This window comes from Bison bison, unplaced genomic scaffold (assembly GCF_000754665.1).
Source record: "Bison bison bison isolate TAMUID 2011002044 unplaced genomic scaffold, Bison_UMD1.0 scf7180017864376, whole genome shotgun sequence".
Lineage (NCBI taxonomy): Eukaryota > Metazoa > Chordata > Mammalia > Artiodactyla > Bovidae > Bison > Bison bison.
The window spans coordinates 12,209,593-12,236,934 of record NW_011494948.1 but is presented as its reverse complement, the minus strand read 5'-3'; positions in this window follow the sequence as shown (position 1 = coordinate 12,236,934).

The following is a 27,342-nucleotide window of genomic DNA, read 5'->3' as shown; positions in this document are numbered from 1 at the left end:
GCTAAAGCTGAAACTCCAGTACTTTGGCCACCTCATGCGAAGAGTTGACTCATTGGAAAAGACTCTGATGCTGGGAGGGATTGGGGGCAGGAGGCGAAGGGGATGACAGAGGATGAGATGGCTGGATGGCATCACTGACTCGATGGACGTGAGTCTGAGTGAACTCCAGGAGTTGGTAATGGACAGGAAGGCCGGGCGTGCTGCAATTCATGGGGTCGCAAAGAGTCGGACACAACCAAGCAACTGATCTGATCTGATCCTCTCCCAAAATTGCTTTAAGGCAAATTTTATTATCTTCACTTTATGAAATGAGAAAACTGATAATTTAAGTGATGATTAAAATAAAAATAGGCAGTGTTAAGGCAAGAATTTAGATCCAGGCTTCTGAACTCTTGCCACTAAGGCAGAGCCTCAGTGAGAACTACAGCACAGTCTGAAATGCCTGCTGCTGCTACTGCTGCTGCTAAGTCGCTTCAGTCGTGTCCAACTCTGTGCCACCCCACCAGGCTCCCCTGTCCCTGGGATTCTCCAGGCAAGAACACTGGAGTGGGTTGCCATTTCCTTCTCCAATGCATGAAAGTGAAAAGTCAAAGTGAAGTCGCTCAGTTGTGTCCGACTCTTCGCAACCCCATGCACTGCAGCCTACCAGGCTCCTCCGTCCATGGGATTTTCCAGGCAAGATTTAATGGAATGGGAATAATTTAATGGAATGGGATTTCCCATTTAATAAAGTGGGGTGCCATCGCCTTCTCCATCTAAAATGCCTAACTGCCATCAAAAGAATAGGTTTATTTTTCCAAATTCTAAAAGTTCATAACTCAGAGGCAGAGAGTTTCCACTTCTAGAAATGAAGCCTTGTAAATAATCACACAAGTGCCAAAATGTAAAACATCAAGTATCTTCCTCATAGTAATGATTATAATAGAATAATTTGGAAATAACTTGTAAATGATGGTAAATCTCTGTAGTAGAATATGGCACATTGTGTGTAGATAAAACTTATTAGTATAAGGATATTATGTCCAAAGGAGACTATTGAAGGAAAAAGAGTATAAAACAGCACATGTAATACCCCATTTAATCAAGGAAATATTAAATAGATGATAGACAAAGAGACATAGGTCAGCAAGCCAACCAATCACTGGACCGGATACATCAAAATGCTACCAACTGCAATCAGGGTGCTGTGAATGAAGGTTTCACTTTATTCCTCACATTTTTTTTTGCATTGTGAATCATGTGTCACTTTTTGAAAGACAGTGAAAAAAACTATTTCAAGTTTGAAAAGGAAAAGGAAAAATCACAAGAACTCAGCATGTGTCAAAGTAATTTTTTGGTATTCATGAGAATGGTTCTTATACATACCATTAAAGATGATCTTAAAAGACCATCTGTGACTACTTTGAAAATAATATTCAACTAATTAGAGTTATAATTTAAGAATTCTAGTATTTCTTATGTACTTAAATTGAACTTATAAATCTCATTATTTATTTATAAGCCAAAAATATATTGTTAATCATCTTCAAGGGATGATTTGATTAACATTTGGTCTCATTTATGAAATTAGAAAATTGAATCCTCTAAATATTTCAAATTGCACTCTAAATTTTAATATGTGGGATTTTCTTTTTAAAAACTTCAAAAGCCTAACAAACAAAGTGCTCCTTGGTTATTAATCCTAATAAGTCTAGTCAATTAAACATAAATATGGTCTCTTTCAAGTACTTTAAGTAGTCCAACTCTATCCATAAATTCAGTCAAATTAACTTATTACATTTCAATTTTAAAATCCCAAATATTAATATTAATTACACATTTTCAATCAGAATAACAAGGCTAGTCAAATATCAAATTCTCTTAAACATTAATGAAAACTTTAAATACTAACTATATACAGAGCTTATTCTCAAATGCAACACAAAATTTTAATTGAACGCATTTTTAGAATATTTAATGTTAACCATTTCAGGGATAAAGTATACAGTTAATCAATAAGGAAGAGGTTCTCAACCCTGACTACACATTAAAATCATTTATAATTCTTTAAAGGAAAAAAATGACTAAAGCCTACTTTCAATCTGATCCATTTAACTCAGAATCTCTAGGGATAATTTTTTTGCTAGAAAAAGTCCAGGGGATGGTAATGTGCAGCCAGGGTTCTAAAGACCTACTGCTCTAAGAAAATAATTATATCATTCCAAGCAAGAACTGGCTTTACCATCTCAGGGGTAACTGGCAATAAACTGACACTGCTTATTCTGATGAAGTTTTGGGGGCTTGCAATGAGGTTGAAATACCTAAAACTTAGGACAGGTAAGCCCCTTTAAATATTTCATTCCCTAAAAATGGAATGGACTGGCAGGCAGGCTATTCATTAACTAATTGTGCTATTTGAACAGAGTCTGCAAATCCATACATTTGATTAGCTAGTCTATTTCCTGACTTCATTCTTAATTGTATTCATAGTCTTCCTGTCTGACAGGGCCACAACTTTTAAAGATAAATTATTTAATTGAATCCTGTATAATTTTCATGGCTTTACTGTGAAGATAATCCCATGCTATGTCAGTAATGAATGTGAATAATCATAAATTGACTAGTATTTAAAAGTATAGAATTATGGGTATAGAAAATATTTAAGCAAGAAGTATGTGGTTTGACTCTGAACTGTGCCTTTTGTCTTTTTTTAGGAGCATCTAGCCACTGTTGCCCCAAGGGCATATCCTAACACCTCAACCTTGAGCCTTTGTTTTTCCACCAAAAGTCAAGGTCAAGGCCCATTGTGGGAAGTCTTACACATTAAAGGGGTGCCCCAAAGGCTACATTCTATAGTCAAAGTAATCCAGAACTAAACCCCTGCCCCCCTTCCATCAGCTTCCAGGACTAAAGGAAAAGATGTCCTGGTACAGAGCAAAGCAGGGGAAGAAAAAGGACCAAAAAAGCCTGTATCTAAACACGCAATCACAGATTGGACCTTGAGAAGATCTAGATATCAGGTGCCAGCAGACTGAGTATGGCAGGGAACTCCACCATAAATCTGTGAAGGTGCTTTCTCGAGACAGTGCCCTCAGGTACCCTGCAGAAGAAAATGAAAAGCGTCTCCGAAGAAGGGCACATTAGTCCTAGACTATAAAGTTGGCTCACACTACGTCGAGAGTCAACGATAAACAAGCAATGAAAATTAATGAGGCCCACAGAAAACAAGACAACATAAGTAAGAACTAGCACAAATAACGAGCAGAAAGAACCCTGGAGCGACTTCAGATATTTAAACTATCTACATAACTGCGAGCGCTTAATGAAATAGGTGACAAACTTGAAAATAACTCCAGGGAACAGGGAGTCACAAAAAGTGACACAGATGATTTGAAAAAGGTATTTGTGCTATAAATGAAAAATATAAATAATGAAAATTAAAATCCACTGGCCATGTGTGATAACAAAAGAGAGAAATAGTGAATTGGAAGATAGCAAAGGAAACAGAAAAAAAACTATCCAGACTTTGATACAGAGAGACAATAAGATGAAAATATAGAAAAGAGACATTGAGGATATAGGTAGACCTCTAACCTGGTTCTCATTAGAATTTCCCAGAAGGAAAATACAGATAGTGAGATTTACAATGGCTTCCACCCCTCCACCCCTCCACCCCTCCACCCCATAAATTAAGCAACACACAAAAAAATATTTCCTCCTAATCAATGCTCACATTTAAGAAGGTAAAAATGTATCTTTTTGGACAGGCATATTCAAGTATCCAGGCAGAAGAATCACTAAAACATAAGTACATTTTATCAAATAAAATTGAATAAAAATCTCATTTAGTTAAACCAATAGAGCTACTTAAACCTGGTCTAAGGTTAAAAACAGCTATTGACATGTAAGAAATAACTTTAATAAATAAAGTCATGTACAGATGATCCACAACGTTCAAGGGTTCAACTTATAATTTCTCAACTTTATGATGATATGAAAGAGATACATATTCAGATAAAACTATACTTTGAATTTTGATCTTTTCTGGGGCTAGTGATGCTCTGGTGATGCTGGGCTGCGGCAGTAGCTGCAGCTCCCGGTCAGCTACATGATCACAAGTTTAAACAATTCCTTATAAGCATTGTAAGCAACTCATAAGCACTTGACTCACACAAACATTAGAGTCTTCACTTTTAGTACAGCATTCAAAAAACCAACATTGTATTATAAAAGAGACTTTGTTAGGTCATTTTGACCAACTATAGGCTAATGAAGGTATTCTGAGAACATTTAAAGTAGGCAAGACTAAGCTATAATTTCAAGTCAGGTGTATTGCATGCATTTTGGACTTGAGATACTTTCAATTAATGGTAGTGTGGGACAGGGAGGCCTGGCATGCTGCAGTTTTTGGGGTTCCAAAGAGTCAGACATGACTTAGTGACTGAATGACACCGTATGTCAGTCAGCTGTAAATCCATCCTAAATCAAGGAACATCTGAACATATTTACCTTTCCAAAAACAACACATGTATGTTGCAGATTAGGACTTTTCTTTCTTTTTAATTTTATATTCATAGGTTAAATTAATTATGGACAAATCCTAAGATTCCTGAAACTGCTAACTCTGACCATGTGTACCTAGATTTAAGAATCCACCTAAAATCAAATGAGCACTGATAGTTACCAGGCATTTGGAGGCTAAATGGCAAAAACAAAGTCACAAAAATTATTCATTAGTTTAGAGATTCTAAGGACTTTGTTCTTTTTAGATGAGAAGACAAGGAGCTATTTTCTTCAAAGCCAAAATCTGGCTCCAGAAAAAAAAGAATATTTTAATGTTCAAAGGCTGCTTGGCAGTTTGTTTGACTACATTTTTTTCACCTTTACCCTGTGTGCATGCTAAGTCGCTTCAGTTGTGTCTGACTTTTTGCAACCCCGTGCACGACAGCCCTCCGGGATCCTCTGTTCATGGGATTCTCCAGGCTAGAATACTGGAGTAGGTTGCCATTTACTCCTCCAGGGAATCTTTCCAACCCAGGAATTGAACCAGGTTGGAAACCCATATAACGCCTCTTTTGTCTCCTGCATTGGCAGGCAGGTTCTTTACGCCACATGCGAAGCCCAATACTTTACCCTGTACCCCCAAAAATCAATTGAAGAAAATAGTGTTCTGATGGTACATTTAATTTTCCCATACCTGCTTGCCCTTCACAAAGCAAACAGCAGAAAGTTTAAGTTTCATAAATCAAAGTCTTGGTATATAAACAGATTTATGTGTATATGTACAAACAGATCTACATGAACCAATAACCAAATTTACTAAACATCAAATGAATATGCAAACATTTAGAGAAATATTTATTAAAGCATGACATATAAATATATATATATAATCTAGTTTACAATCATTTTCTATTCTTTAGGAACTATACTAGATATTAGAGTTGATTTTAACCTTCTGAAAACATGGAATTTCATGAAGAAGACACAAGATCAGATAATTTTTGACAAGCATCATGCCAGAGGTTCACCCAGACAATTATAAAGATAGGAATAAACACAAGGTGTCAGTGGAGCACAGAAACCCCTAATCCAGTCTATACATGGATATGTGCTTGTAGGGATGGGGAAGGAGGTGTGGAGAAGACAGAACCAGGGACAACAGCCCGGAGAAGATGAATCATGAGCTGAGACCTGAAGGATGAGAGGAGCATGTTAACAGAAAAGGGCAATGGTGTTTCTGTACATAGGAAACAGCCACCGCCTAGAAAGGAGCTCAGTGTAGAGGCCTGAACATCCACACAGCTAAGAACCACTGAAGCACAAAGTGACAAGTGGTAAGGGAAAGCAGACAGGCTCAGGAAGCTCACTACATGGCCTGAACTCCATGCCTAAGTGTTCTGATTCCATCCTGAGGACAGTGGTGAGTCACATGAGGGTTTTAAATAGGAAAATGGCATAGATATTCTTTGGAATAATTTGAACAGATAAGAAGGATATTGCCATGTTCTGAGTAACAGCTATCAAGGTAGTCAGGATAGAATGGAGAGGATGGTTTTGTAGCCCATTGGTAAGATATAATAGGTCCATATAAGAAGAGTCTAAGAGGGTTCCTGTGGTTTTGTTGGGATTGGACAAATGGTTGGAAGATCAACTGATTCAGGAAATACTCATGATCTAAAGTAGGACCTGGAGAAAGATGATGAGGCCACACTATGTAAAAGATCTTCATACCAATAGAAATCTTCAATCATACCAATCATCAATCTTCAAACCCAATAGAAATATACATTAAACATCTAAATATACTACTTGAAGATTAACTAAAAGCCAAAGCCTGGTGAAAGAGGTCAGTCTAAAGATATAGGGTAAGGTTACTATAATGATCTAAGATGGTTTCAATTTTTTTTCTAGGTAAGTAGGCAAAAAATAAGGAAGGACTTTAAACTTTCAAAGAAAGAGGCATCAGCATCAGTACAAGGGCACTTAACACTGAAACCAACTTAAACCCCAGTAGGCCTTATAATTCAAAGGTAGTGAAAGTGTTAGTCACTCAGTCGTGTCCAACTCTTTGTGACCCCATGGACTGAGTCTGCCAGACTCCTCTGTGCATGGGATTCTCCATGCAAGAATACTTGAGTGGGTAGCCATTCCCTTCTCCAGGGGATCTTCCCAACCCAGGGATCCAACCTAGGTCTCCTGCATTGCAGGCAGACCCTTTATCATCTGAGCCACTAGGGAAGTCCCCATAAATAAGTTACTGAAACACAGCCAGATCTGATTGCTTGAGAGAAATATGCTGCCATGTCATTGACTCTACATGTAAACATTTCTAGAAATGTGGCAAAAATGCCTTCCTTTGAAATATCCCCCTTTTGCCCAAGAAAATAAAGAATCTAACATTTACGGGACTGAAGAGTATCATAAAGGGTAAACCTAGGGACTTCCCTGGTGGTCCACTGGTTAGGACCCTGAGCGTCCATTGCAAGGGATGGGGTTCAATCCCTCCGTGGTCAAGGAATTAAGATCCCACATTCTGCATACAGTGCAGTGCAGCCAAAAATTTAAAAACAAAAAACCAAGAGTGACCCCAGGTCATTCAGTTTTCATGCATGAAACCATGTATACATTACACACACATTTTCACACCACACTCTCTACATGAAAATACGGGTTGTGTCCTTTTTTTTTTCATTTCCCTAAGCCTTTATTTCACTAAATAAGCAAGAAGGCTACCTGTTCTTTTTTTATATATAGCTATTCCACCTACTTGGAAATCCTAAGTAGGTGCTTGAATCATCAGAAGGCATTAAAAAGGGCATTTGAAGAAATAAAAATTTAACATTTCTATTTTAAATAGATGTATAGCCACTCCCAGTACATTATAATAGGGTAATATAACAATGTTCTATTGTGTTATTTATTTATTTTTTTTTTAAGTGTATACATAAGAACTTGGGCTTCCCTGGCGGCTCAGTGGTAAAGATTCATGTGCCAGTGCAGAAGCTCCAGGAGATGTGGGTTCGATCCCTGGGTCTGGAAGATCCTCTGAAGAAGGAAATGGCAACCCACTCCAATATTCTTGCCTGAAAAGTTCCACGGACAAAGGAGCCTGGCGGGCTACAGCCCATGAGATCCCAAGAGTCAGATATGACTTAGCAACTAAACAACAACAATACACAAGAACTTACATGATACGCCTTTAATTCAACAAACAAAACTGGGCCATGATCCATACTGGATATTACGGAAGTCATCCATGGAGTGAAGCACACAAATAATCGTATTTCCTATATCAGTACACAGTGTCATAGCTTTTCATCTTAGTGCTGTGCTCTATGAACTACTTTCATGATTTTATCTTTAAAAAGAATTTCACTTTAGGTTTTTAATATAGCATGTAATACGGACTCAACACCAGTAAAAGTATGCATATGGCTAAAATAACTTTTTCATAAAATTATTTACTTTGTTACTATTACAAATATTAGACTTCAAAAATTATCAACATTCAGTTTATTAAAGATACTCTCTAAGAAAAACTTAACAATGTAAAGATAAGACATATGTTTTCAATGTACAACTAGGTGTTCTACCTCATTTAGTTTACCACTCAAATATTTTTTCAGATATCCTTTTTAGATAATAAATAGCATCTAATACTTGACAATTTCATGTACATTTCCTTAGCTCTGGGGGGGGAAAAAAGGTAAGATTTGTAAAGGAAAGAGTATTGCTGCATAAGACCTTAAATCCTTCCAAAGAGTGCTGATTTACTGACTATAATTTCTTTTTGTTTAATTCGAATGTGGCAGAATGATGTGTCTGAAACCAGATACCTCATGAAGACAAAGTCAGTCTCCTCCATCTCAGAGCTTCCTTCCTCATAACTCAGCCTCATTCACTGTTCCAGGAAGCATTGTCACATTGTCCACCCTGCTGAGGAAGGCTCAGGGTTGGCCAAGACACATCATTCTCTAATATCACATCTTCTGCCTATTTTCTATAAAGTTTATTTCTCCCAACAGAAGAGAGAAAGCTGATTTCAACTGGCAATCTAGTAAACACTCCATTTCTGTTCTAATCGTTCGGTGGTGTTTTAGGCAGGGTTGGTGTTTATGCAAATAATCAAAATTAGACCAAAAAAAAAAAAAAAAATCCTAGACAGTGAGTGATGTAATTCAATCAGGAGAAAAGCTCCTGCAGCTATGGCAGGAGGAACAAAGTTTGATCATACAGCACTCCTAAAGCAAGATTCAGAAAGAGATCTCAGAAGAAAGAACTGGTAAAGGACATAAGAAGTATATCATGGGTCAACGCAATTAAAAGCCAATACTGGCAGTACAAAGAACAGAGGAAAAAAATCCTATCTGAAATGTCACTGAGGTAGTTATAAACCATTCTGCACATGAAGAAATTGTTTAAAACCCCATCAAAGGACTACCAATATATTAACAAGTCTCCCAAAGATCTTGCAAAATGACAAATTGTCAAAATTTATTTTTGGATGCTGGTTTAAAAATAGCATGGCTCAGGCTAGTGTAAAGCAGAGCCTTTCCTAACATTACACAATAACCTCTAAGATTCAGAAATAGATGAAGTCAAATCAGCTCCAGTAAATGAGAATAAAATATTGTCAGAATCTGAGAGAGAATTCTAACTACGTTACAGTGGAGGGAGAATGGCATTGAAACATGTATAATATCATGTATGAAACAAGTCGCAAGTCCAGGTTCAATGCACGATACTGGATGCTTGGGGCTGGTGCACTGGGACGACCAGAGGGAGGGTATGGGGAGGGAGGAGGGTTCAGGATGGGGAACACAGGTATACCTGTGGCGGATTCATTTCGGTATTTGGCAAAACTAATGCAATACTGTAAAGTTTAAAAATAAAATAAAATTAAAAAAAAAAAATCAGTAGTCAATGCCTGCTTTACCAGCTGAAACAAAGCACACTCACCAACCTGCATGAATATAGGGATGGAATTTCATCCATCCTGCTTTACCTAGGAGACCAAGCGTTTGAACTAATCAGCTAAAATTGGGCAGCCATACCTCTATAGCTCACTGTGTATGCCATCTGGATGTCCAGTATGCTGTTCGTATAGTATCTACTCGGTTCTGATCCAACATGTATTTAGAAACTTCAGTGTTCAGGAAGAAAACACATACATGGACCACAAACACACACTCCCTGGAAAAAGGATGGGAACTGCCAGGGGCACATGCACCCTGGGAGTTGTAGAATTAGCACATACTGTACCAAGAGATGGTGGAGGACAAAGGTGTGATAAACCCAGTTCCTGCTAAGATTTGTAGTCTTTGCTATAACTAGGCAGTTCAGTTTTAGAGAACCAAGAAGAAAGGAAGAGAATATTCCTCTTCAAACAAATAAAGCTATATTACACAAACATCTGTTAACAAAGATTGCAGTAAGAGCAGTGGATAGCAACTTGCCCTACAGTTGAATAAGAGAAAATGAGATCTGACAGTTCACACGTGGTCAGTGACCGAGGCCAAGTGCAAGCTACACACCCAGTCTGTTGGCAGATACCAAGTTTGGATAGACTTTTCATTGTCCCAGGGTGAATAAACAGAAAAAAAAACCTTGAACAAAACAAAGAAAATTAGACAACACTGGGAGAAAATATTACAAGAACCAAAAGAATATTTCAGAAAACCAGTTGACATCCTCAAAAGGACATGAAAAGACCTCTATAAATCTGGAACAGGCATCCATACAGAAAGAAAAAGCTGAGATAAAAAAGTAAGCTAAATCAGATACAGTATGATGACAAGGAAACTAAAAATCCAATTAAAGATTTATAATCTACATTGGAAGACTTAACCTCCATAATCTTGTTTTATCATCTAGAAAGGAAATATAATGTTAGGTTTACCTAACTGGGTTGCTTTGATAATTCTGTGGAAAGTGCAATGGAGAGTGCCTGCTTCATAATGGTAGCTCAAGAAATATTACTTACTATTATTTTTATTAATGTCCCTCTGTAAAAGAATTATAAATATACAGAGTCGGACACGACTGAGCAACTGAACTGAACTGAACTGAGGCAACTCTGAGATGAATTTAAATTAAGAACATAAGAATAGCAAATCACGGTAAACTGGGTTGGCAAAAAGATTGAAATGAATTAACAAACTGAAATTATAACCATATTCATTATAATGAATAAATAATGCAGCAGTGAAAGTCACTCAGTTGTGTCCTACTCTTTGAGACCCCATGGGCTATACAGTTCATAGAATTCTCCAACCCAGAATACTGGAGTCGGTAGCCTTTCCCTTCTCCAGGGAATCTTCCCAACCCAGAGATCGAACCCCAGTCTCCCGCATTACAGGTGGATTCTTTACCAGCTAAGCCACAAAGGAAGCTCAAGAATACTGCAGTGGGTAGCCTATCCCTTCTCCAGGGGCTCTTCCTGGCCCAGGGATTGAACTGGGGTCTCCTCCATTGCAGGCAGACTCTTTACCAACTGAGCTATCAGGGAAGCCCAATGCAGCAATAGGAGCATAAACTGGTATAAGCTGTCTGAAAAGGCATTAGGCCAAAAAAAAAAAAAAAAAAATTAAGACCTTTAAGTTTGACTATATCAGAAATTCCCAGAAATTTCAAATCTAGGAATGACTGTGTACATGGCAGCTTCCTACCTAGGTCTACTGAAAGCCCTAAAGACAATGATTAATCCAGTAATGATAAGCTTCCCTTAGTGCCCATATTAGGATCTGGAAATATCACTCACACTGAAAGTAATCAAGGCTTTTGAAGAATTATCTGAACTCGGTCAATTTGAATTTCAATAATTAAAAAAAAATCAATGGATTGAAACTTTTAATTCATGAATTCATAATGATACTTTAAAATATTAGTCACTTTCAGTGTTGGAGAAGACTCTTGAGAATTCCTTGGACTGAAAGGAGATCAAACCAGTCAATCCTGAATATTCATTGGAAGGACTGATGCTGAAGCTGAAGCTCCAATACTTTGGCCCCCTGATGCCAAGAACCGACTCTTTGGGAAAGACCCTGATGCTGGGAAAGATTGAAGGCAGGAGGAAAAGGGGACAACAGAGGATGAGATGGTTGGATGGAATCACCCACTCAACGGATATGAGTTTGAACAAGCTCTGGGAGATGATGAAGGACAGGGAAGCCTGGCATGCTGCAGTCCATGGGGTCACAAAAAGTTGGACACGACAGAGCAAATGAACAACAACAAGTCACTTTCAAAACATGATAGAAAACTAAGTAGTTATCTTGGTAACTGTTAAAAGAAATTATTAAGCACTTATTTTCTTTTCTTCCATGAACTGTGCATACATGCTAATAAGTCATTTCAGTCATGTCCAACTCTTTGCAACCCTATGGACTGTAGCCTGCCAGGCTCCTCTGTCCATGGAATTCTCTAGGTAAGAATACTGGAGTGGAGTTGCCATGTCCTTCTCCAGGAGATCTTCCCAATCCAGGGATCAAAACCATGTCTCTTAGGTCTCCTGCCTGCCACCTGGCAAGCCCTACATGAATTGTACCACTACATTATTAAACAACCAAAAGAGGAAAAACTCTTTAAATGTAATCCAGCTGTTAATGAAAAAGAAAGGCTAGTATTAGAATATCACCATTTATAAGCTTTAATGGATGAAGAGACATAAGCATTCAGTATTAACATTTGTTAAAACCATAAAAAAAGAAAGACAACAAACCATTTTAAGCTACAAGTGATAGAGTCTTGTCAAAAAGATGGAAGCAGATCTCTGAGTTTGGTGGATTTTGCAGAGATACCAAGGACAGAGAACCATGTTAAACTGCTTCATAAATGGGCAATCAACAAAACCCAGCTGTGGGAAACTCTGCTGGTTAAACAACCCTTGTTCTATAATGGAAAATTTTAAGAAAAAGAGAGGGATGGAGTGGGGAGACATACAGACAGAAGAAAAATTAAGGCACTTATTTTTTAAAGGCAAAGACTAAACTGTATTATCTGCAATCTGTAGATGTACATTTTGTACAATCACATTTTGGTGATAAAACTATAAAATCAAAAACACAAGGAATAAAAAATACTATAAAAGGCAGAATAATGGTTACTTATTACAGAAGGAAAGGAGGATTTGTGACTGGAATGGGGCACAAAGAAGAGACTTCTGAATAAATGGCAAAATTCTATTTCTTGACTGGGGTAGCATTTACCTTATAGTCATTAAGTCATACGTTTGAGTCTTGGCGTTCTCAATATCCATGTTTTATTTTACAGGAAAAAGTGAAAACAAAAATGAAAAATTAGTAAATCAGTAAATAAACTTCTTCCATCATAGCACTCTGATTATAATGGTTTATGCCTCTTCTCTCTCCTGAGACTTGATTCCTTAAGGCAAAAACTGTGTCTTGAGGTGTTCATTACATATATTCAGTAGGTTTCCTGGACACATCTTAACCTGCAAGCTCTCTTTGGGTCACTGCATTCCTAAAATATATATATTTTACACTACTGCTGCTGCTGCTAAGTCACTTCAGTTGTGGCCGACTCTGTGCGACCCCATAGATGGCAGCCCACCAGGCTCCCCCATCCCTGGGATTCTCCAGGCAAGACCACTGGAGTAGGTTGCCATTTCCTTCTCCAATGCAGGAAAGTGAAAAGTGAAGGTGAAGTTACTCAGTCGTGTCCAACTCTTTGCGAACCCATGGACTGCAGCCAACCAGGCTCCTCCATCCATGGGACCCTCCAGGCAAGAGTACTGGAGTGGGTTGCCTTTGCCTTCTCCATATTTTACACTAGATTTTCAAAAATGTCACAGATAGCTTTTATTCCACTGAATTGATACTCAGTAATAGGAGATTAATTTGCATCTTTTCACTAGTTCAAAACTTGGCAGGAGAGGAACAAAGCAGAGAAAACACAGTGATTGGATAGGCAGCAGTTCCTAGCTAATAGATATGCTGTCATCAGCCCCCCCCAAAAAAAAAAAAGCTTCAGTTTACTTTGGGGATGTAGGAGCAGCTTACCCACTGGAATGGGATATCTGAGCATCCAAGCAGACTAAAGCTATGTGGCATTCTCAAAGCCTGGAGACATAGTAACCACATGTACTTGGTTGGATACTTGCATGCCCTTTGGGCCTCCAGCTCTTACAGAATCAATTATCCAAGGTCCATTGAATTAAAATTCTGAAAATAATTTCCTTTCAGTCATGGAAATTGTCAAAACCCTGAATACCCCAATTTATCATGTATAACGGAATTTTCTTTAAGGATATCATAGCAGTCTCTACCAGGACCCCCTTGGTTTGGTTTGTCTCTACTGATTAGATAAACTTAGTAAGTGGTATGATTGCTTTATTTTTTTTTTTTAAGTCTATACACAGCACATCAGTTAGTAATTAACATTGATGGAATATTTTTTATTCCACAACACCAGAAATTCAGCATTTAATCAATGAGAAATCAATATGCATGCCTTTATGGTCTATAATAATTCATCGTTATTTAATGTAAGTATATTCTCTAGGGATACAAAGTTCAAAATATGTTAAGTTTTGGTTGTATCATATTTCTTCTTCTTTTTAAAAATAAATGGTTCACTTTTATTCTGGTAAAAATATTCCCTTTAAATGTTCACAGGAAACAACAGGACTGTTTTAATGAAAAATACATCAAGAAAAGGTAGAAAAGAAAATTATCATGAGGTTTAAGAAATTAAGGGATATTTTATTGAGATTCCAATTAATTTCCAACTTGTTCAATATATATCACTGAAACTGTAAAAAATGCTAGTTGAAAAAAAAACCTAGATGAAGTGAATGCTATTTTTTAACAAGAAAATTATCCCCCCCTAAAGAAAGTCATTGAATAAATTTCTTTAGCTTTTCATTTTTACAATATTGTAGATACATATAGTTGAAAAAAAAAATTAGTGCAGAGACATCCCACGTACTCTTCACCCGGTTTACCTTAGTGGCAACATCTTTTTTTAAATTAATTAATTTATTTTAACTGGAGGCTAATTACTTTACAATGTTGAAGTGGTTTTTGCCATACATTGACATGAATCAGCCATGGGTGTACATGTGTCCCCAATCCTGAACACCCCACCCACCTCCCTCCCCATCCCATCCCTCAGGGTCATCCCAGTGCACTGGTCCTGAGCACCCTGTCTCATGCATCGAACCTGGACTGGCGATCTATTTCACATATGGTAATAGATATTTTTCAATGCTGTTCTCTCAAATCATCCCACTCTCGCCTTCTCCCACAGAGTCCAAAAGTCTGCTCTTTACATGTGTGTCTCTTTTGTTGTCTCACATATAGGGTCATCATTACCATCTTCCTAAATTCTATATATATGCGTTAATATACTGTATTGGTGTTTTTCTTTCTGAATTACTTCACTCTGTATAATAGGCTCCAGTTTCATCCACCTCATTAGAACTGATTCAAATGGATTCTTTTAAATAGCTGAGTAATATTCCATTTTGTATATGTACCATAACTTTCTTATCCATTCATCTGCTTATGGACATCTAGGTTGCTTCCATGCCCTAGCTATTGTAAACAGTGCTGCGATGAACATTGGGGTACATGTGTCTCTTTCCATTCTGGTTTCCTCGGTGTTTATGCCCAGCAGGAGGATTGCTGGGTCATATGGCAGTTCTATTTCCAGTTTTTTAAGGAATATCCATACTGTGCTCCATAGTGGCTGTACTAGTTTGCATTCCCACCAACAGTGTAAGAGGGTTCCCTTTGCTCCGCACCCTCTCTGGCACTCATTGTAGACTTTCTGATAGTAGCCATTCTGACTGGCATGAGATTGTACCTCATTGTGATTTTGATTTGTATTTCTCAGATAATGAGTGATGTTGAGCATCTTTTCATGTGTTTGTTAGCCATCTGTATGTCTTCTTTGGAGAAACGTGTGTTTAGTTCTTTGGCCCATTTCTTGATGGGGTCGTTTATTTTTCTGGCATTGAGCTGCATGAGCTGCTTGTATATTTTTGAGATTCTTTATCAGTTGCTTCATTTGCTATTATTTTCTCCCATTCTGAAGGCTGTCTTTTCACCTCGCTTAGAGTTTCCTTCATTATGCAAAAGCTTTTAAGTTTAAGTAGGTCCCATTGTTAACTTTTGCTTTTATTTTGAGGATCCTGCTGTGATTTATGTCAGAGAGTGTTTTGCCTACATTTTCCTCTAGGAGTTTTATAGTTTCTGTTCTTACATTTAGATCTTTAGTTCATTTTGAATTTATTTTTGTGTATGTGTTAGGAAGTGTTCTAGTTTCATTCTTTTACAAGTGGTTGACCAGTTTTCCCAGCACCACTTTTTAAAGAGATTCTTTTTTCTCCATTGTATATTCTTGCCTCTTTCGTCAAAGATAAGGTGTTCATAGGTGCGTGGATTTATCTCTGGGCTTTCTATTTTGTTCTATTGATCTATATTTCTGTCTTTGTGCCAGTACCATACTGTCTTTATGACTGTAGCTTTATAGTACAGTCTGAAGTCAGGCAGGTTGATTCCTCCAGTTCCATTCTTCTTTCTCAAGATTGCTTTGGCTATTTGAGGTTTTTTGTATTTCCATACAAATTGTGGAACTATTTGATCTAGTTCTCTGAAAAATACCATTGGTAGCTTGATAGGGATTGCATTGAATCTATATAATGCTTTGGGTAGTATACTCATTTTCAGTATATTGATTCTTCTGATTCATTATCATGGTATATTTCTCCATCTATTTGTGCTATCATTGATTTCTTTCATCAGTGTTTTATAGTTTTCTATACATAGGCCTTTTGTTTCTTTAGGTAGATATATTCCTAAGTATTTTATTCTTTTTGTTACAATGGTGAATGGAATTATTTTCTTAATTTCTCTTTGTTTTCTCATTGTTAGTGTATAGGAATGCAAGGGATTTCTGTGTGTTGATTTCTCTATATCCTGCAACTTTACTCTATTCATTGATTAGCTCTAGAAATTTTCTGGTGGAGTCTTTAGGGTTTTCTATGTAGAGGATCATGTCATCTGCAATCAGTGAGAGTTTTACTTCTTTTCCAATCTGGATTCTTTTATTTCTTTTTCTTCTCTGATTTCTGTGGCTAAAACTTCCAAAACTATGTTGAATAGTAGTGGTGAAAGTGGGCACCCTTGTCTTGTTCCTGACTTTAGGGGAAATGCTTTCAATTTTTCACCACTGAGGATAATATTTGCTGTGGGTTTATCATATGTGGCTTTTTTATGTTGAGGTATGTTCCTTCTATATCTGCTTTCTGGAGGGCTTTTTATCATAAATGAATGTTGCATTTTGTCAAAGGCTTTCTCTGCATCTATTGAGATAATCATATGGTTTTTATCTTTCAATTTGTTCATGTGGTGTATCACATTGATTGATTTGCGAATATTGAAGAATCCTTGTATCCCTGGGATAAAGCCCACTTGATCATGATGTATGATGTTTTTAATATGCTGTTGGATTCTGTTTGCTAGAATTTTGTTGAGGATTTTTGCATCTATGTTCATCAGTGATATTGGCCTGTAGTTTTCTTTTTTGTAGCATCTTTTGTCTGGTTTTGGTATTAGGGTGACAGTGGCCTCATAGAATGAGTTTGGCAGTTTACCTTCCTCTGCAATTTTCTGGGAGAGTTTGAGTAGGATAGGTGTTAGCTCTTCTCTAAATAATAAATGGAGTCATACAATATGGAATATTGTTTTTAGAGTTTGAAGAAATACATGGTTCCAGTAAATAGAGTTTTTTAAACTCAGGGAAAAAAAAATCTGGGAAAGGAAGATACAGGGATGGCTTATCTTATGAACAAGACTCCAGAGCATATGGTGTTACATTGAGAAAACAACAAAATATTTTTACTACCCAGGAAGGGCTATTTTTCCATGCATAATGAGTCACCAATAATTAATTTTGCAAACTTTGTGATCAATTCTCAAAAGCCAGGGTGTTCCAGGTTACATGGGTTTTTTTGTTTTGTTTTGTTTTCTGTTTTCTTTTCAATTTTGTTTTAGCATGCTTTGCAAAAGTTTGTCTAATTTTTATGCTGTACATCCCACTAAACTAAAAATTAAAAATATGTAGGACATAAATCTATCAGCTCATCAAAGGCACAGCTATCCATCACTGAGGAGGTTTAGAAAGTGAGAGCCAGCACAACTCTCCCTGTTATCACTAAGGATTCCTTTTTAAACATTTTGTTCTTAAGTAGGAAAATAAGGAGTCATGGTGTACAATTCTGTTATTCCTGGGAATCTTTCAACAATAAAATCGAAGGGATCTACTAACAAAGATTTCTGTTAGGCTAAAGGGATAAAGGTACTTCAATCTGGATCTCAATCTGGACTGCTTGGTGTGACATAATGATGTGACTCTAGGAAGCCTCTAGAATTCATATTTTCAGAATTCAAAATCTGGGCTTACCATGTGGCTCAGTGATAAAGAAATCTGCCTGAAATGAAGGAAATGCAAGAGATGCTGTTTCAATCCCTGGGTTGGAAAGATTCCCTAGAGGAGGAAACGCCAACCCACTCCAGTATTTTTGCCTGTTAAATCCCATGGACAGAGGAGACAGGCAGGCTGCAGTCCACGGGGTCACAGTCAGACACAACTGAATGACTAAGCATTAATTGAAAATCTGTCCTTTCACAGTCAACAACATGCAGACATTAGAGTACAAGGACTTTCTAAAACTGCACTCATTCCTTTAGAGTCTCTATTTTTTTCATATGGAATTTTTTTTCACCTTCAATCTCAGTTTCATTAATAATGCTGTCACAATGTGTTACTTGAACAATAATTATCTTAAAATCACTTTCTGTCAAAGAATGTTCTTGAAGGACTAGTAGCCATGCTTTAATTTTCCTTTAAATTCCCAAATGTATGCAGTCTAATAGCTGGCCTTTGTTAGTGCCTAATGATGCTTAAAAACTCCATAAATATAAAGGGATAGATGAATAAATGTGTGATTAAGCAAACATAGCAAAATGTTATTTGTAGAAACTATGCAGAGATATATAGGTTTTAATAGTACTCTCCTACGTGTTTGATTCTTATGTATGTTTGAAATATTCAAAATAACAGGATAAAAAAACTTCAACCTCTGAAACAGAGCTGGATAAAACTGGGAAAATCATCATAAATTAAAAATTTTAGATTACTTAATTGGAATTTCTCAATTGAACCTCTTAATCTCATTTATTTAGGTAGTTAGTAGCAAGTTTCTATACCCTGAAGGTCAGACAGAATCCTGTCTTCTGGACCCCTGCCTTGACACCAGTGACATCATGAGAAATAGTTTCAACTGATGTGGGTTCTGAAATACCAACAGACAATTACTTCATCAGGAAACTTGGCAATAAGACTGTATAGTTTGAGTATGATGTCACTGTTGATTCAAAGAAATAACTACATGCTGTGCAAGGTTGTCTTCAAAGAAAAAAAATGAACATATTTCTTAAAAATAGTTGAAAATATATTTGAAATTTGAAAATATACAAATATATCAAGAATCATATTTTTTAAAAATACCATATAGGAGAAAAGGATTGCAGTAATTGGTCTGAGGAACCTCCACAAAGAGGACCATAAAGCTAATCTAGAACTTCAAATTTCTGAACTTGAAGCATTGCTTATGCCATCATCTCATATTTTTCTGCTGTGTCATAATTATAGGCATTAAACTTTGAGTTCTCAGATTTGTGGTGGCCAAAGGGGGATGGGAGGTGAAGGAGGAATGGATTGATTATATACAGAACAGATAAACAACAAGGTCCCACTGTGTACCACAAGGAACTATACTCTATATCTTGCAATAAATCATAATGGGAAAATATATATATATATTATATATAGCTGAAACATTTTGTTGTACTGTAGACATTAATACAACATTGTAAAATCAACTCTACTTCAATAAAATAAAGCTTTTAAAAAACTCTGGGCTCTCTATCACAGCTGAAATTAACCCCAACAAATATACTACTCTTTTTCTCTGTGACTCCAGTGTGAGATCTGAAAGGTAAGCAGTGCCCAAGCCAGTATTAGCAGAAGGTGATAAAGACCCATTTTACAGATAACTCAGATCAGACTTGTAAACTCAAACTGAGAAGGTCATACTCTAGAACAGGGTCCAGGGGTGAGGGGAAAATAAAGAAGAAAATACTGGGGGGCGGGATTAAAAAACTGAACATGTCTGTGACATATTTCCAATACACAGTAAAGTTATGGGTGGGAAAAGAAGGGCTTTCATTATCATTTATACAATATCAGTTAAATAATCATACAAGAAAGCTAAAAATAGCAAATCTTGAAAGCAATAGGAGATGAGAAAAAAAAAAGTATGACATTAAAATGATCTTCATCATAAAACTAAAAGTCTAAATGTTGTTTGGTAAAATTCTAGGCACAAATTTAACTTTTCCTTTATCTTCTTTAAGAATGTAAACATATTCAGGATATTTAGAAATTCTTTCAGGGTTCCTTTTCACATCATAAACTACATATAGAATTTTTGTTGGCACTTGAAAATGTCGTATTAATGCACTATAGGAGTAACTGTTTTAAGTTAATATTCCCACAGGCAGAAAACTTTAAAATAATTTAAAATATAAATTCTGAAAGTCTCTAAAATCTGGAAGTACTGGTGAAGTGCTCATCTGACTACTTTTAAAGTCCTGATAAAATAAAAAGTTTATATTTCTGCCTAGTCAGGATTTGGTTTTGCCCTGATTTAAAGTATGACAGTATTAGTACCAAAATGATACAGGTTTTCTCAACTACTGCCTGAAATTATAACAAGCCATAATTTCTCATGGAATTTAATAGGGTTATCATTCTGTAATAGTACATATTGTTTATATCAGGCAAGATCTCACATGTTCTTAAATGTAATTTTTAGGACTTACTTTCCTTTTCATTGGCATGGGAGAAATGTAAGTTTTGGTTTGGTTTGGATTTGGGGTTTTGATACACAAATCCAATTTTTAAATCACCTTACTTGAACTTCCCTGGAATGTGTTATGCACAAAACATACAATGCCACAGAAACTGTGGCTAATTAATGTAATTAAGGACAAGGAAAGGAAAAGAACATTTTGTCCAATGCCCAATTAATGAAGCCATTATTCATCTAGGGATAACCAAATTATTTTGGCTCAGGATTCAGCCTAAGACACTGTTAGCACTCCATGAATTTTACTTGGAAGAAGAATGTCAGCTAAAATAATCTTCCTGTAACAAAAATTAATGCAATAAACTTGCTCACAAAACTTGAGCCTTTAATAAACAAGACTGCTAAGTATTTCCCAAGATGGAGGGAATGCTTCTACATGTTGCCTCTTTTCCCCATGATCTCATCTGAATGTCTAGTGGAAAAACAAATCTTAGCACCATTTATTGTGGCTCTATTGTCTACACTGCTCTTAACAGGAAAAAGGAAGCAGTTTTGTGTGAAAGGTTGGCTTACACTCTACATCTAAAACTTACTCATCCCTTATTAAATAGTGGAGTTTGACTACAAAGAGGTGAAATAACTTAAGACACAAAAATGAAGAATGAAAGAAGAGATATTTGGAAGAAGGACTAGAAAGAAAAAGAGCTGGAGAAAAGTGAGACAAAGGGTATGATCAATATATTTTGGTATGTGAGTTATTAGTGTTCTAGGGTTGCGATCATTGTCACAATCTAGGAGGCTTAAAAGAAGAGACATTTATTCCCTCACAGTCTTGGAAGCTAGAAGTTGGAAACTGAGGTGATGTCAGGGCCATGCTCCCTCTGAAACACCTAGGGGAGCGTCCTTCCTTGCCTTTTGCTAGCTTCTAGGGGCTCCCAGTTGGAGAAGGCAATGGCACCCCACTCCAGTACTCCTGCTTGGAAAATCCCATGGATAGAGGAGCCTGGAAGGCTGCGGTCCATGGGGTCGCTGAGGGTCAGACACGACTGAGTGACTTCACTTTCACTTTCATGCATTGGAGAAGGAAATGGCAACCTACTCCAGTGTTCTTGCCTGGAGAATCCCAGGGACGGGGGAGCCTGGTGGGCTGCCATCTATGGGGTCGCACAGAGTCAGACACGACTGAAGTGACTTAGCAGCAGAGGCTCCCAGTACCCCTTGACGTTCCTCGGCTCATAACTGCATCATACAGTCTGTACCTCCTTCTTCATGTGGGTATCTTCTCTGTGCCTCTGTGTCTCCTCTTCTTATATGGACACCAGTCACTGGATTTAGAACCCACCCCAATTCAGTAGGAACTCTTTGTAATTACACTTCCATATAAGGTCACATTCTGAGGTTCCAGGTGGACATAAATTTGGAGGGACACTATTCAACCCATTAATGTGGGGAGCAAAGGCCTAATCTGAGTTACTGCTTCCCTTACCACTGGAAACTGATCTATGGAGAGGCAAAAAGATAGGCTGGCAAGAGAGGAGTAGAGATAATGAGAAAGCTTAAGGATGGACGTGTCAGAATCTCAAAGAGCTGTAAGGACAATGATGGCAACCTTCCTCTGGTAGTAATGTTTTTCAGAGTCTGTTAGAGTGTAAGGCATGTCCATCAAAAGTAAAAGCAAATATGAGATTAAAGAGAAGTAGCAGCAGCAGTTATCTGAAAGGTAGAGAAGGGGTAGAGGACAGAATTCTAAGGCATTTACAAGAGGCTCATCTATGCTCTGATTCTCTAGCAGTGTTTCTCATACTGAGGCTTTATGGTTCTGTGAGTTTCTCTGGAACATTTCATAAATAATTACACAAAACACACATATTTGATCCATCTTTGAATTTCAATCAATCTTTTTAATAGTAATTTTCTTATGAGCATTGAAGCATTTTTTAACTCTTAGTTTTCATTTTCATGAAAATCTAAGAAAATAAAATATACATTCTGGATCATATGATAACTGTAATTTTCACATGCACTTTACTGGTAATAATTAAGTGGCACCAAAGCAGGATGATTTTAATTTTTGCAAACTAGTGCGAAGAATAGGCATGAACTCAAAATTAAGCATTCATTTTTAAGCCAAGGTGAGGACAGTAGCTCTATTTCAGCAATACAGAGAAGGCTTTCAACATTCCAAACAAAGAAAGGGAGCAGGAAGACTGAGTTCTCCTACAGACCACAGCCTGCAAGCATCTTAAGCTGCTGAAATTACCTAGGTGGCCCACTCATAAGGTGCTTTACTCTGGAACTTTCTATGCTACCCTCAAGTCTTTTATTTGCTTAAATCATATAAAAATCTCACTAGAATTTCTGTTTTATACCAAAAGAAGGGTGCACAGCCAAAATTATCAAGTCTATCAGTACTGCCAATAATCAATATTACCATCAATACTATCTAATCAACACCAGTACTATTTGTGCCAGGCAGTTTAGCCAAACAATCAAGATCAAACTATATTCTATATGCAGGGTAACTGATTATGAGACTTAGATCATCTCTAAGCAAAACACTGAGGACATGTGTCTCCAAAGAAAGCTTTATAACAACTTCACAAAGAAGGTAAAATGCACTCATGAAAAATGCAAATTTCTGTTAAATTATTTAATTTACATAACATTAGTCTAATGGATAACTGAGCATACTTGGATGTAAAAAAATGAAATATTCATATTTTTCCATCGCATTTGGTTGCCATTTATAAAAACATCAGCAAATATTTTAAAAATGCTTTTCTCCCCTGAAAGCTTTCAAATTAAAATTTTTTTCCTAAAATAAAAATTCAATAGAGAAACATAACATTAGAAGTCCAAAAGACATTATAACCACAATCCTAAATTTGGAATTTTTTAAGACTCATGCTTCAACAAACCAAGCAAATTAAGAAAGCAAAAGATTTCTTTTTGCTGACAATATAGCCAATAAAGTCTTCTATTCCAGGTCCCAGGAAAGGATGAGGCACTTTGGCGACTTGCAAGGTTGCCAAGAGCCAGAGAGCCACAGGGAACAGACTTGGCAGTCACATGAGAGGCAGGCTATTGTGTTATTAAGAAAAAGCCATGTCATATGTATGCTGGATGGTAGATTAAATCTTTCTATAACATTCTAGCCACATGATATAACATACCTATACATGACATAAAATATGCACACATACACATTTGTATGTGTACATTTACCTTATTATTCATTATTTTTAACTGAGGCCACATTCATTTGCATCTAACCTCCATCTTGCAGTCTGGATGCTACTGTGACAGGTCCTAAGGGCCGTCAGAGTTCCGGAGCAGCCCAGTGCCTTTCACCTTTGGTTTGACAGACTCCAGGTCCAGCACCATCACATGGCTGAATTGGAAGGGGTGGGAATTCAGGACGTTTAGGGGAAACATGAACCTTTCCTGTACAGAGTGATTTCAATTTAAGTGAAAACCCTAAACAGACCCAACTGTGTTTAATTTTTTTCCCCCTTTTAAAACTTCAGGTTGTTAACTTAGATTAAAACTCTAGCCCTCTACCTTCTCTGTTCTCCGAATCTAGCCCCCTTATCTGTGGAAGACTGAGTATTTTCTAGGCACACTGAAGGACAACTTGAACCTCTGAGTACAGCTCCTTGCTGTGTGCCAACAGGCCATACAATCCTAAAATCCCTGAGCTGCATGAATAACAGTTACGTCCGGGGCTGTTTTCCTGAAAATATCATACAGAAAGAATAAGAATTATTTTTTAATTAAACCATTCTGAAAAATATACAATTAAATATGTCTCCCTAATATCCAAACCCTCTGGGTCCCTCTCCAGACGCAATTACTCTTAACAAACTTCTTATATATCTGAGTTCAGACACAAATTAAGAGAAATTAAAGACAATCAAAGTTAAGTTTACAAGCAGGATATTTGCAATTTTTTTGCTCTTTCACCTCTAAGAGGGGGAATCTAATTCCTTAAATCTGGACTGGTCTTAGTGGACTCACATGATTAATGGAATGTGGTAGAGGTAATATTCTGCAACCCCCTCAAGGCCAGGTTATAAGAAAGTTTGTAGCTCCCACCTGGGCCTTTAGAAACACTCACTGTGGAAGGAGCCAGCCATCTTAAACTCCAGCATTCTTGCCTAGAGAATCCCGTGAACAGAGGAGCTTGGTGGACTGCAGTCCATAGGGTTGCAAAGAATCAGACACAACTGAAGTGACTTAGCACACACTACTCTGAGACTGCCATTGCTATGGGGAAGCCCAAATTTGCTACATGAAGATGCCTTGTGGGAAGAAGTGGGAAGGAGAGAGAAATTTCCCTGGCTAGGGAAATTTCCTGATCTTCCAACTAGCTCAGCCTAGCCACCAGCCTTGTGACTGAAAAAGTCACATTAAATAGACCAAGGAACCCAACCAACAGCCAGACATATGGCTCCTTCAGGCAACCCAGCTATCTGCAGCCATTCAAGTGACCTACCTGAGACTCCAGTTTTTCTGGAGTACAAGTAGGCCTTTCCAGTTTGTTCTGCCCAAATTCATCACACACAAAGTCAAGAGCATAAAAACTTGCTTGTTTGGAATCATGAAGTTGCAGAGTGGTTTGTCTTGCAGCAATAGATAACTAAAACAGTATCCTTCCAAAATTTCTCTGTGCCTATATAAGCATAACCTTTTCTTTTATTACATGTCTTATTCTGAGCCTTGAGGTTTGGTTTTTTTTTTTTTTCCCCCCCATATTTAACATTAGATCTTTCTAACATAAATCAGTGCATGCAGACTTACTGAATATGATTAAAGTTTGCAGAGTATAAAACCAATTCCTTAGTAATGGACATTTAAATACTTTTCATTTTTGGTTTTTATGAATAATACTGAATGACAGAATGAACCTCTTCATAAATAAATCTGTGTGTGCATATGACAAACTACTGTAACTTAAATTTCTAGACTGAAAACACTTTGCTTCTGTAAAGATGGTTTTCCATTCTCTCCTTAGAAACTTGATCTTTTAACAAACAAGGCCAAACCCAGTTGTTGCCTTCTCTGTGAAATCTCCCAAGATTCTAACAGGTAGGATGAATTGCTCTTCTTCTCTGGTGTCCCTGAATATAGCATTTAAATTATTTCCACTAATAAACCATAAACCTTGTCACAGGCTTGGTTTCTGCCACACTTATTATACAACCTACCCCACTTCAGGGAGCAGCAGCTACACGGCACTGGAGCAACTGTGAGGAGATACCCCATGTCCAAGAGCAAAGGAGAAGCCCCAGCAAGATGGTAGGAGGGGCAAAATCGCATTTAGAATCAAACCCCATACCTTCCAGAGATGCTCAGAGGGCTCAAACATACCTTGTGCACACAGGGATTCAGAGACCCCCCAAAGACTGAGACAGAACTGTGTTTGAGTATCTCCTGCAGAGGTACAGGTCAATAGTGGACTGCTGCAGGCACAGGGGCTCTGGGTGCAGCAGACTTGGTATAGCATAAGCCCTCTTGAAGGAGGTCACCATTAACTCTACCATAGAGCCTCCAGAACTTCACAGGACTCAGGAAACAAACTCTTGGAGGGAACAAACAGAACCTTGTGCACCAGGACCCAGAAAAAGGGAGCAGTGACCCCACAGGAGACTGACCCAGACTTGCCCGTGAGTGTCCAGGAGTCCCTGGTGGAGGTGTGGGTTGGTGGTGGCCTGCTGCAGGGTTGGGGGCACTGCGTGCAGCAGTGTGTGCATGGGACCCTTTGAAGGAGCCCACTATCTTCAGTACCTCCACCATAGATTGGCCTCAGGGCAAACAACAGGGAGGGAACACAGCCCCGCCCATCAACAGAAAATTAGATTAAACATTTACTGAGCATGGCCCCGCCCATCAGTGATCAATGCAAAGAAACAGAGGAAAACAGTAGAATGGGAAAGACTAGAGATCTCTTCAAGGAAATTAGATACATCAAGGAAACATTTCATGCAAAGATGGGCACAATAAAGGACAAAAAATGGTATGGATCTAACAGAAGCAGAAAATACTAAGAAGAGGTGGCAAAAATACACAGAAGAACTGTATGAAAAAGATCTTAATGACCAAGATAATCATGATGCTGTGATCACTCACCTAGACCAGACATCCTGGAGTGTGAAATCAAGTGGGCCTCAGGAAGCATCATTACAAAGCTAGTGGAGGTGATGGAATTCCAGTTGAGCTATTTCAAATCCTAAAAGATGATGCTGTGAAAATGCTGCACTCAATATGCTAGAAAATTTGGAAAACGCAGCAGTGTCCACAGGACTGGAAAAGGTCAATTTTCATTCCAATCCCCCAAAGAGGCAATGCCAAAGAATGCTTAAACTACCGCACAATTGCACTCATCTAACACACTAGCGAAGTAATGCTCAAAATTCTCCAAGCCAGGCTTCAAAAGTACGTGAACCCTGAACTTCCAGATGTTCAAGCTGGATTTAGAAAAAGCAGAGAGAAACCAGAGATTAAATTGCCAACATCTGCTGGATCATTGGAAAAGCAAAAGAGTTCCAGAAAAAACATCTACTTCTGCTTTAATGACTATGCCAAAGCCTTTGACTGTGTGCATCACAATAAACTGTGGAAAATTCTGAAGGAGATGGGAATACCAGACTACCTGACCTGCCTCTTGAGAAATGTGTATGCAAGTCAAGAAGCAACAGTTAGAACTGGACATGGAACAATAGACTGGTTCCAAATTGGGAAAGGAGTACATCAAGGCTGTATATTATCACCCTGCTTATTTAACTTATATGTAGAGTACATCATGAGAAATGCTGGGCTGGATGAAGCACAAGCTGGAATCAAGGTTGCCAGGGGAAATATCAATAACCTCAGATATGAAGATGACACCACCCTTATGGCAGAAAGCGAAGAGGAACTAAAGAGCCTCTTGATGAAAGTAAAAGAGGAGAGTGAAAAAGTTG